Source organism: Rattus norvegicus, chromosome X, assembly GCF_036323735.1.
Source record: "Rattus norvegicus strain BN/NHsdMcwi chromosome X, GRCr8, whole genome shotgun sequence".
NCBI lineage: Eukaryota > Metazoa > Chordata > Mammalia > Rodentia > Muridae > Rattus > Rattus norvegicus.
Genome location: NC_086039.1, coordinates 136,817,905 through 136,826,430, shown reverse-complemented (window position 1 = coordinate 136,826,430; position 8,526 = coordinate 136,817,905). Strand labels below are relative to the sequence as shown.

The 8,526-nt window shown below is 40.5% G+C and overlaps 1 protein-coding gene across 1 annotated transcript in view; it reads left to right on the top strand.

Annotated features, from left to right (window-relative positions):
* Gpc3 (glypican 3) overlaps positions 1–8,526 on the top strand; it is a 367,829-nt gene that overhangs the window by 331,168 nt on the left and 28,135 nt on the right. The gene's annotated exons all lie outside the window — the stretch shown is intronic.

The window sequence follows — 8,526 nt, the reverse complement described above, 5'->3', positions numbered from 1 at the left end:
GGTGCTCTTACTAGGATATTCATTGCTACCTATGAGGTCAGAGTCCAGGGTCAGTCCATGCATAGTCTTTAGGTAGTGGCTTAGTCCCTGGAAGCTCTGGTTGCTTGGCATTGTTGTACATATGGGGTCTCGAGCCCCTTCAAGCTCTTCCAGTTCTTTCTCTGATTCCTTCAACGGGGGTCCTATTCTCAGTTCAGTCTAACCTGTACTTCTAATTGTGTTTCTAGGGGTAGTTATCACATCATCATGAACAGAACACTTTTTTCCAGAATATTCTCCCCAAATTAGAAACCTATTATCTAATAGTAAATATCTCCCTCTGGTCACAGATGTAATGAAGTCCCACTGATACTTTGTTTCTTCACTTCCGAGAGCTTCCCTAATGTAAACCAGTCTAGCAACTCACATTCCTGTAGAAATGTATTTGATAATCAGTTGCAGTATAATGTAGTCATAGATGCAAACTTCTGGCAAAGGAGAGGTCAATGAAAGCATTCTGTAAAAACCATTCCCTATATGAAACTTATTATAAATAGTATCATATATTCTATCTATAAATCATTTGCTGTCCTTCATTCCAATGAAACTTCAAATAGAGGACATGCATACTTCTTGTTTTGAGAGCCCGTTGTTAAGTATTTACTAGCATACCACTGCACTGAGGAGGTGTGTTAGAAAGATGTATTTTCTCTGCTTCACCCTTCTTTTATCCTTCAGGGCTCTTAGCTTAAAGCAGTAGTTCTTTCCGCCATAGAGAGAAGTTCCTGTCTTCCAAAATTATGCTAACAAATGAAAGAGCTTCTCATTTTTAGTCACTTTGACTCCTAGGAATCCTAGGCTTGGAAACTTACGTAGCTCTGAGACTGCTAACCAGATCCCTAAACTTGTTCTTTCCCAATGCTCTTTGTTCCTTATTGAGTTTGACAGATTCCTTCTGAAGTCTCACTTAACCAATAGAAATCTCATCAGCTCCATCCCCAATCTGGATGAGAGTCTTGATAGGTCAGCTCAGAGGCAGAGAGGCAAGGACCACTTGGAGAGTTTAGCCTCTATCAAAGGGCATTAGGACAAATGTTGATCCTGTGTGCTGCTATTAGCTTTGGTTTCACAGAGACTGGGACTCCTAATATCAAATTACACTTTGTTGGCTTGGTGATCATTTAAAAAAAAAACCATCAACCATATGGGTAGAGGTTGGAAAGAAAGTTAAATTTGGAACACACCCCCACTCTTCTGCTCAACATTTCTTTCTTGTTTGTGCAGGGAGGCAATGCACTGCTCACACTCATGTAAGCCACCAATACTCACACTCACATACCGCACCAACTAAGGAAACTAAGAAATGAGGTTCTCCCCCAGGGTGGTCAAGTAACTGCCCATTTTCCACATACACACGTAGCTGCATGGCCACACTCTGCTCCTGTCGATTTCTGAACTTGTCTGAGACACACAACACTGAAAGACTAAATCTACAATGAAAAGAAGCACAGGGACTTTGTGATTGTTAGTTTACAAGTTCAGGAACATTCTTAGTCTACATCTGAGACGCTACTTTCTGAGTCATAGATTTTTAGATTGTAGAGCCATGAATTTTTCTCTCTATTGTTTTCTTTCTGTTCTGTCTTTACTTCTACCCCACATATCACTTCATCTGGAATGACGTCTGGAGCAAGGAAGATAAACTGTGGGGAAATGGACAGTGATGATGATTTTGGCAGTATCTGTGGAGTCATGCATATTGTATTCTAGCCCTTTCTAAGCTTAAAAACAGAAGCCCTAATTTAGCTTAAAATTGCTAAAAGGGGAACTTGGAAGCAGGTTTAGTTAAGGAGTAAAGTAGGGATGCCTTCTGTCAAGGAGAGGTTAGAATCTTCTCAGTATCCAGCTAAGAGCTGAAAAGCTGTCCTCCATGCTCTCCCTAGATTCCAGGAAGGGATGAGTGACAGTGAGGCCAAATACTGGAACCTATCCTTCCTCATATGGCTCAAACCTTCGGCAGTCCTGACTCCCATTAACCCCTACCCCACCTTGTAGTCCAGCTACTTTACCGTTTTCACAAAATGCCATTTTAGTCTTTGAAGCCTGTCTGGAACTTTGTAAAGTCCTCTGTAACACACATAAAACACTTAGTCGAGTGTCTTTTCTTTGATAGGTTTCAATAAGAAGTGACCATTAATATTCTGTACAGACTGATCTCTTAGCCCATAATTATTTCCCCTTCTGCATCTTTTAAATTCACTTCAGAGGCACCTCTCCCTCCCAAGAAGCTTCACCCTAGGCAGAGTGCTTTGTTAATATTCTTCCTGGCAGCTTGAGGTCAGGTAACTCCCAGGGCCTAGCTCATAATTAGTGCTCAATTAGGGTCCGTTACATGGTCCTGACCATGCAAATGATGAATGGACACAATACCTGCTTGGTCCCAATATCATTTGGTTGGGACTGTGGGAAGAAAAGAGGACAACAGAAAAAGGTATACATACCTAGCCAGAAAATTAGACTACTGCGTGCTGTTCAAGTACTTACTGTAGCATGCACAGGGGGTTATATAAACACAAAGGAAAAGCTGCAAACCCATACTGGAATGGTCAAGCAAGCTGAGTTTGAAACAACATATGGCATTAGGTGAAATGTGGAGAAACCTGGCAGGCAGGTATGAGTAAAGGCATGGAGACAAGCAAGAGTTTGGAGTTTTTCTGTGGTATAGCTGGAACAGAAGGAAGTTAGAAATAAAACGGGAAGATTTGCTAGAGAGTGTAGCATGAGGGCCATCCTGGTCCTGTCAGTGAATTTGGCCTTGATCCTTTGGCAGGTCCTACATATTTGTCTTTTTTTTTTTTTTTTTTTTTTTTTTTTTTTGGAGCTGGGGACCGAACCCAGGGCCTTGCGCTTCCTAGGCAAGCGCTCTACCACTGAGCTAAATCCCCAACCCCTAGGTCCTACACATTTGAAGTAAGTATGTTATCTACCTATTAGCCCCTTCCTGTCCCTCTCCCCATGGAAGACAGCATTCTTCTGACCATTCCACTGAGGTCAGAGTCTTCAAATCCTTTGCAACATAACACTATATAGGATCAACATAACACTGCAAGGGAACAGAACCACAAGACTGAATGCTACTGTGGTTTGCTGGTGCAAAAGTTTAAGAGTGTGTGTATGTGTGCTCATGCGTGAGTGTGTGGGGGTGCCTGCCTGTGTCTGTGTGTGTGCCTGGATGATGAGAAGGTGGTGAGAGAATACAAGTGATAAGAAAAAAAGCAGTGGCCAGGATTGCACGTTAGAAAGCTCACTCTGGAGAGGAAATGAAGATGTAGAAGTAGGAAGTACAAATAGGGCCTACTTATTCAGATGTGGTAAAATAGCAAAGAAAGAATAAGCAAGAAAAAAGTCAGTGTTCCTACTTTGGAAGATGAGCAGACGTCAAAGTTAGTCAGCAGACAGAACATGAAGGCTGGGTTAACATGCTAGGTTAAGCATAACAATAGATCACAGTTTATTTTTTAGAAGTCTTAATATATTTATTCATTGTGTGTGTGTACGCGTAGGGGAGAGAGAGAGAGAGAGAGAGAGAGAGAGAGAGAGAGAGAGAGAGAGAGAGAGAGAGAGAGAGAGAGAGAGAGAGAATAGGAGAATATAGACACATTTGGAGGTCAGAAGACAATTTGCTGAAGTCAGCTCTCTCTCTTTCCTCTATGTAAGTCTAGCTCAGTGGTCTTTACTCTTCCTTATGCTGGGACCCTTTCATACAGTCCCTCATGTTGTGGTGACCCACAACCATAATATTGTTTTGTTGCTACTCTGTAACTGTAATTTTGCTACTGTGTAAGTTGTAATGTAGAAGGGATAGACGTTTACCAAAGGGTAGCAACCCAGAGGTTGAGAACTGCTTTTCTAGGGAATTGAACTCAAGTCATCAGGCTTGGTGGCAAGCACCTTGACACAATGAGCCATCTTGCCAGCCCAGTAGCTCACATCCTGGAATACTTACTGCATGATTTTAAGCACTTTATGTAAATCAGATCTCTCAACAAGGCTGTAGGGTAGATGCTGTCATTATTATTGCTGTCTTACAGCTGATACTATACAAAGAAGTGTAGCATATTGAAAAGCAAACACAATCAAGGACACAAATGAGAACATTTTAGAGAAAGAGAAACTAAAATCCATCACTGCATCATTTAAATTAATATGGATGGCGCCACCTAGGTCACCAGGTACCCATGAAAGGGTTTATCAGTTCATCTCTAATGTTTTAGAAATCAGAGGATTTACAGTTCTTGGAAAAGGGCTGTTTCAATGTGCATGAATCCACCCTACCATCCACATCTGTTCTATTTCCAAAGACAAACACCAGTAGGAATCGAATTAAAATAAGCCTATCCAAATGATGACCTAAATGGCTTCCAAATGAATCTTCAGATATAAAATACGTGTCCTATTCTGAAAAGAAAAAGGAATAGAGGTTGAGGTCTGGCTAGTTTCCCAGCAGCCCATGTTACCAAAGTTCTAATGAAAACAAGTCTGCCCCGAGAAACAAATGAAAAGGGCAAGGTTAGGAAGGGTATTGAATTTGAAAAATACATCACATGAAGCTCTGTTGGTTTTTCCAATGATTAATCTTTTCTCATTTCAATAATTGTGCTATGTGCGTCTGTTATATAAATATTTATACTTGTTCCATTTGTAAAACAATTTCATATTTTCCAAAGCACTTTCTCTTGGTCATTTGAATATTACAGGAAACGGATTGCTTTAAGGACCTGGATGTTCCAGTAGCTAGTTGAAGTGCTGTATTTTCATTTTAGCTTCACATCTGGTACTCTTAACTAGCTAGGCTATGTTGGTATTGCAGTGGCATGTACTTGTGAGAGTCAGATGTCACAGTCAGGAGACGGCAAACATTTATGCCCTAGTGCTTGAGCCTGGAGGCTGTGCTAAGGGCTGAGCTCCCTGGGTTTTCCTACCTTTGAGCCAGGTGGAAAATTAATGTATGACTGTGAGATCTTCATAATCAATGTAGTTGACTATAACTCTAAGCCTCCCTCAAAGCACTGCTTTACCTATATCTGGTAAATGTTTCTATGTTGTATTTTCATTTTAATTGCTCTCAGAATCTTTTCCATTGTCCTCTCTCTAGATTGCTCCCTGGATTGTGCTGGGTAATTCTAGATGTTGGTGACTTTGACAAGCAACAATCTCTGTTAGGAATTCCTGGGGTCCTTCTTCCCATGGTGCTTGGCGGAATCCCTTGTGTTTGTTGTTGCTGTTCTTTACTTTTCCGTACTGAGGACTAAACCCAGGGCCTTGAGCATGCCAGGCAAACACACTACCACAGAGCTACATCCCTAACCCTTTCCAAATTTTATTTTGAGATAGAATCTTGCTGTTTTCTAGTCTGGACCCTAACTCAGGATCCATTAGCCTCAACTTCCCAAGTAACTAACATTGAAGCTGTGTGTTGCTACCAAGCTCTGTAGACAATACACTTTATGCTTTACATTTATTGAGGCTGTTTTACACCTAGCCAGTCTGTTCTAGAGTACATTCTATATGCATCTAACAAGAATGTATGAATTACTTTGTACTAGCCCATCTTCTGGCAAGATTAATGTAAAAGTGTAAAGTGACTTTTTTCCAGTCTCAACCTCATATTTAAAAACAAGTTCTCCTCCACAACCCTTTTTTTGTGGCTTTTAGCAAAGAACATGTGAATTGGCAGTAGACCTACAGCAAGTCCTTTCCTTGCCATTACAACACCCCCAGCCTTTTAGAACCACATAGGAAGCACTTAACTATCCACATGAGGTTTCATTTTCTATCTTAGCAGAAATAGCCTACCATTCTCAAACCTACTGCCACACTGCCTTAGTACAGATCACTGGTATATGCCAGCACAAAAGATAGGGATGTTTAAATATCAGAGCATGCAGTTTGTTAGCTTGCCACTGAAATCATAGGGCCTCCGTTTGCTTTGTTTGTTTTTGTTGGTCTGCTTTGTTCTAAATAGGCTAGTGTTGCTAGGGTTCCTGGTGACATACTCTAATTAGCTCTGTAAAATACCTATCAGAACACTGAGCAAAGTAGCTAAGCTCAAATGTACAAAGCACCGTGGCTGAGTGTGAGGGGCTTGCTAAAGTCTACTGTGATGTTTAAACTCTCTATTGGTATCATTCATGGCATTTAAAAAAAAACAGCTGTGCCTCAAAAATAAGTTCTGGAATTAATTTCCTATTTTAAATGACATTCGGTATTGCCTTTTGTCAGAGAAACCATTCTCACTTGTAGATTTATAAGGTAATACAAATACACATCAAAGAAACAAAAATATTATGGTCAACCAAGATGTTGGTTTAAAGACAAAAAGAAAGAAATGTCTCATCCCTTTTCATTCTTCAAAATTCTCTCGGGATACTTATGCCATACACATATGTGTAGCTTTATAAAGCTAAACAGTAAAATCATAGACTTTCACAGTAGGTAGGTTTAAGATTGAGACACAGGAGAACTATATTTTCTATGATTTTTTTTCAGTTCTTTATATAAGAACTCTTAAAATCCAACAAAAATATATCCTGCTTCTAAGTAATAAAATTGAGTACACTAGCTATAGCAATAGAAAAATGGCCAAGGACCAGCAAGAAATGGTGAATCACTTTAAGCAATTGGTCATGGGACTAAACACCAGGCTCTCAGACCTACACTGTGTATCTAATTCTACTTAGTAAATCAAGGTAGTGAAGGCAGTGAAGCTCATGCTGAGAAAAAAGGAAGGCCCAAGTCAAAGGCCCTAATTCTGCTGGGAGTTTGGAGAATGGATGCTTTTAAGGAAATTATTTTTTTCAACTCAGAATGAGTCATCTCCAGATGTGCCCATTTCATCTCCGATTTGTTAATACCTCTGTTTTAAAATGTTCTTTTCCAATACAAATGTGTTAAGGCTGATGTTTCTAGCGTAACCAAAATTTGTATAATCTAGAAATGAATTCCATCTGCTGATACTCATTATGCAATATGGAAATTGCTCTTAAGAGCTTGCTGTTTATATCTACAGGGACACTACATGCATAGGTGTTTATTACCACATGTGTCTCACATTTAACCATAAAATAGATACCAACATCCATTTAGCACGGAGAGATTTAAAATGCAACATTTAATTGCCAAATGTTAGTTTTGCTCACAAAAATAGATGGCCTTTCTGGTTATAGGCAAACAAAAAGCCATGGAGTGGTGCTTTAAGGCAATTTTAAGTCAAGTTGTATCTTTAATTCAGTTCCAATTTCCATGGATTGTAATGAGGATAGAGGAGGTTCAGGGTTGGAGAGATGGATCACTGGTTAAAGCACCTGCCACAGAAGTCTGAACCAGAGTTAAGATCTCCAGAGCCCATGTAAAATGACAAGTGGCATGGCAACCCACCTGCAATTCCAGATTCAAAAGACAGACACTGAAGATTCCCAGAGCAAGCTGGCTAGACAGACTAAGCATATGGCTGAGTTCTCAATTTGACTGAGAGAGCCTGCCTCAAGGGATAAAACGGAAGAATGATTTAGAATGACTTCTGACAATCTTGGGCCTCCATTTGCATTTGAATGCATGTGCTGCCCCCACATGTATCCCTATGTGGGCAAACGTGTGATGCCTGCATGCACCAAACACATACATACGAAGAACAAAAGCAGGTTCACAATGGTCATCTCTTCTCTGAAGAAATATAGCTCTTGGCCCTAGCTTCTACATATACAGCCCATGGCTTCTGAATCAGTCTACACATACACACACACACACACACACACACACACACACACACACACACACACCCCACACACACACACATACCACTCTATTGCAATCCTACCATGACATGGTTCATTCTGAAATCTTCTTCGTCCTTGTCTGGGGATAGAGAGGGGGACAGGGGAAAGCACTTTCTAAGATTTCAGTTCCAAGATTGAAAGATCATCTGTACTGAGCAACTGCTAGGAAGCATATTCATTCCTTTCTTCATTTGTGACTCATTATTCAAGCCCCTCTATTCAATTCCATCCTAGCCTACCTTTCCAATGTAGCCTTTGGCTTCTTCCCACTTAGTCCAGCCCAAGTGTTGCCTGAGCCCTTTTCCCAGGACACTGTGCCTCTATCACACTCTTTCTTTCTCTAGAACACTTGTATCTTTCCTTTGACTCAGTCTCCACGTATCCAGGTCCTGCCCAGGCTTTCAGCACAAAGATATATTTCTTCCTCCATAAAGGTCTTCCTTGATTCTGAAAATAGCCCTACCCATTCTGGAAAGGAATACCCAGTCCTATCAACCTCCTCTGTTTTTGTATTCCAACTCAAGACACTGTAGAGAAATAGCTAAGAGAGCAAGCACGTAGCAGTGTTCTTTGAATCTCAGACCCAATATTATTAAATTGGAAATACTATCTACCTTCTAAGATTTCTTCTCAGGACAACTAAGATTATATTGTGGGTGCTGCACCTTAAAGTCAGGCTCTGTGTGGCTCAACTTTGTGTTCAAAGCACTTA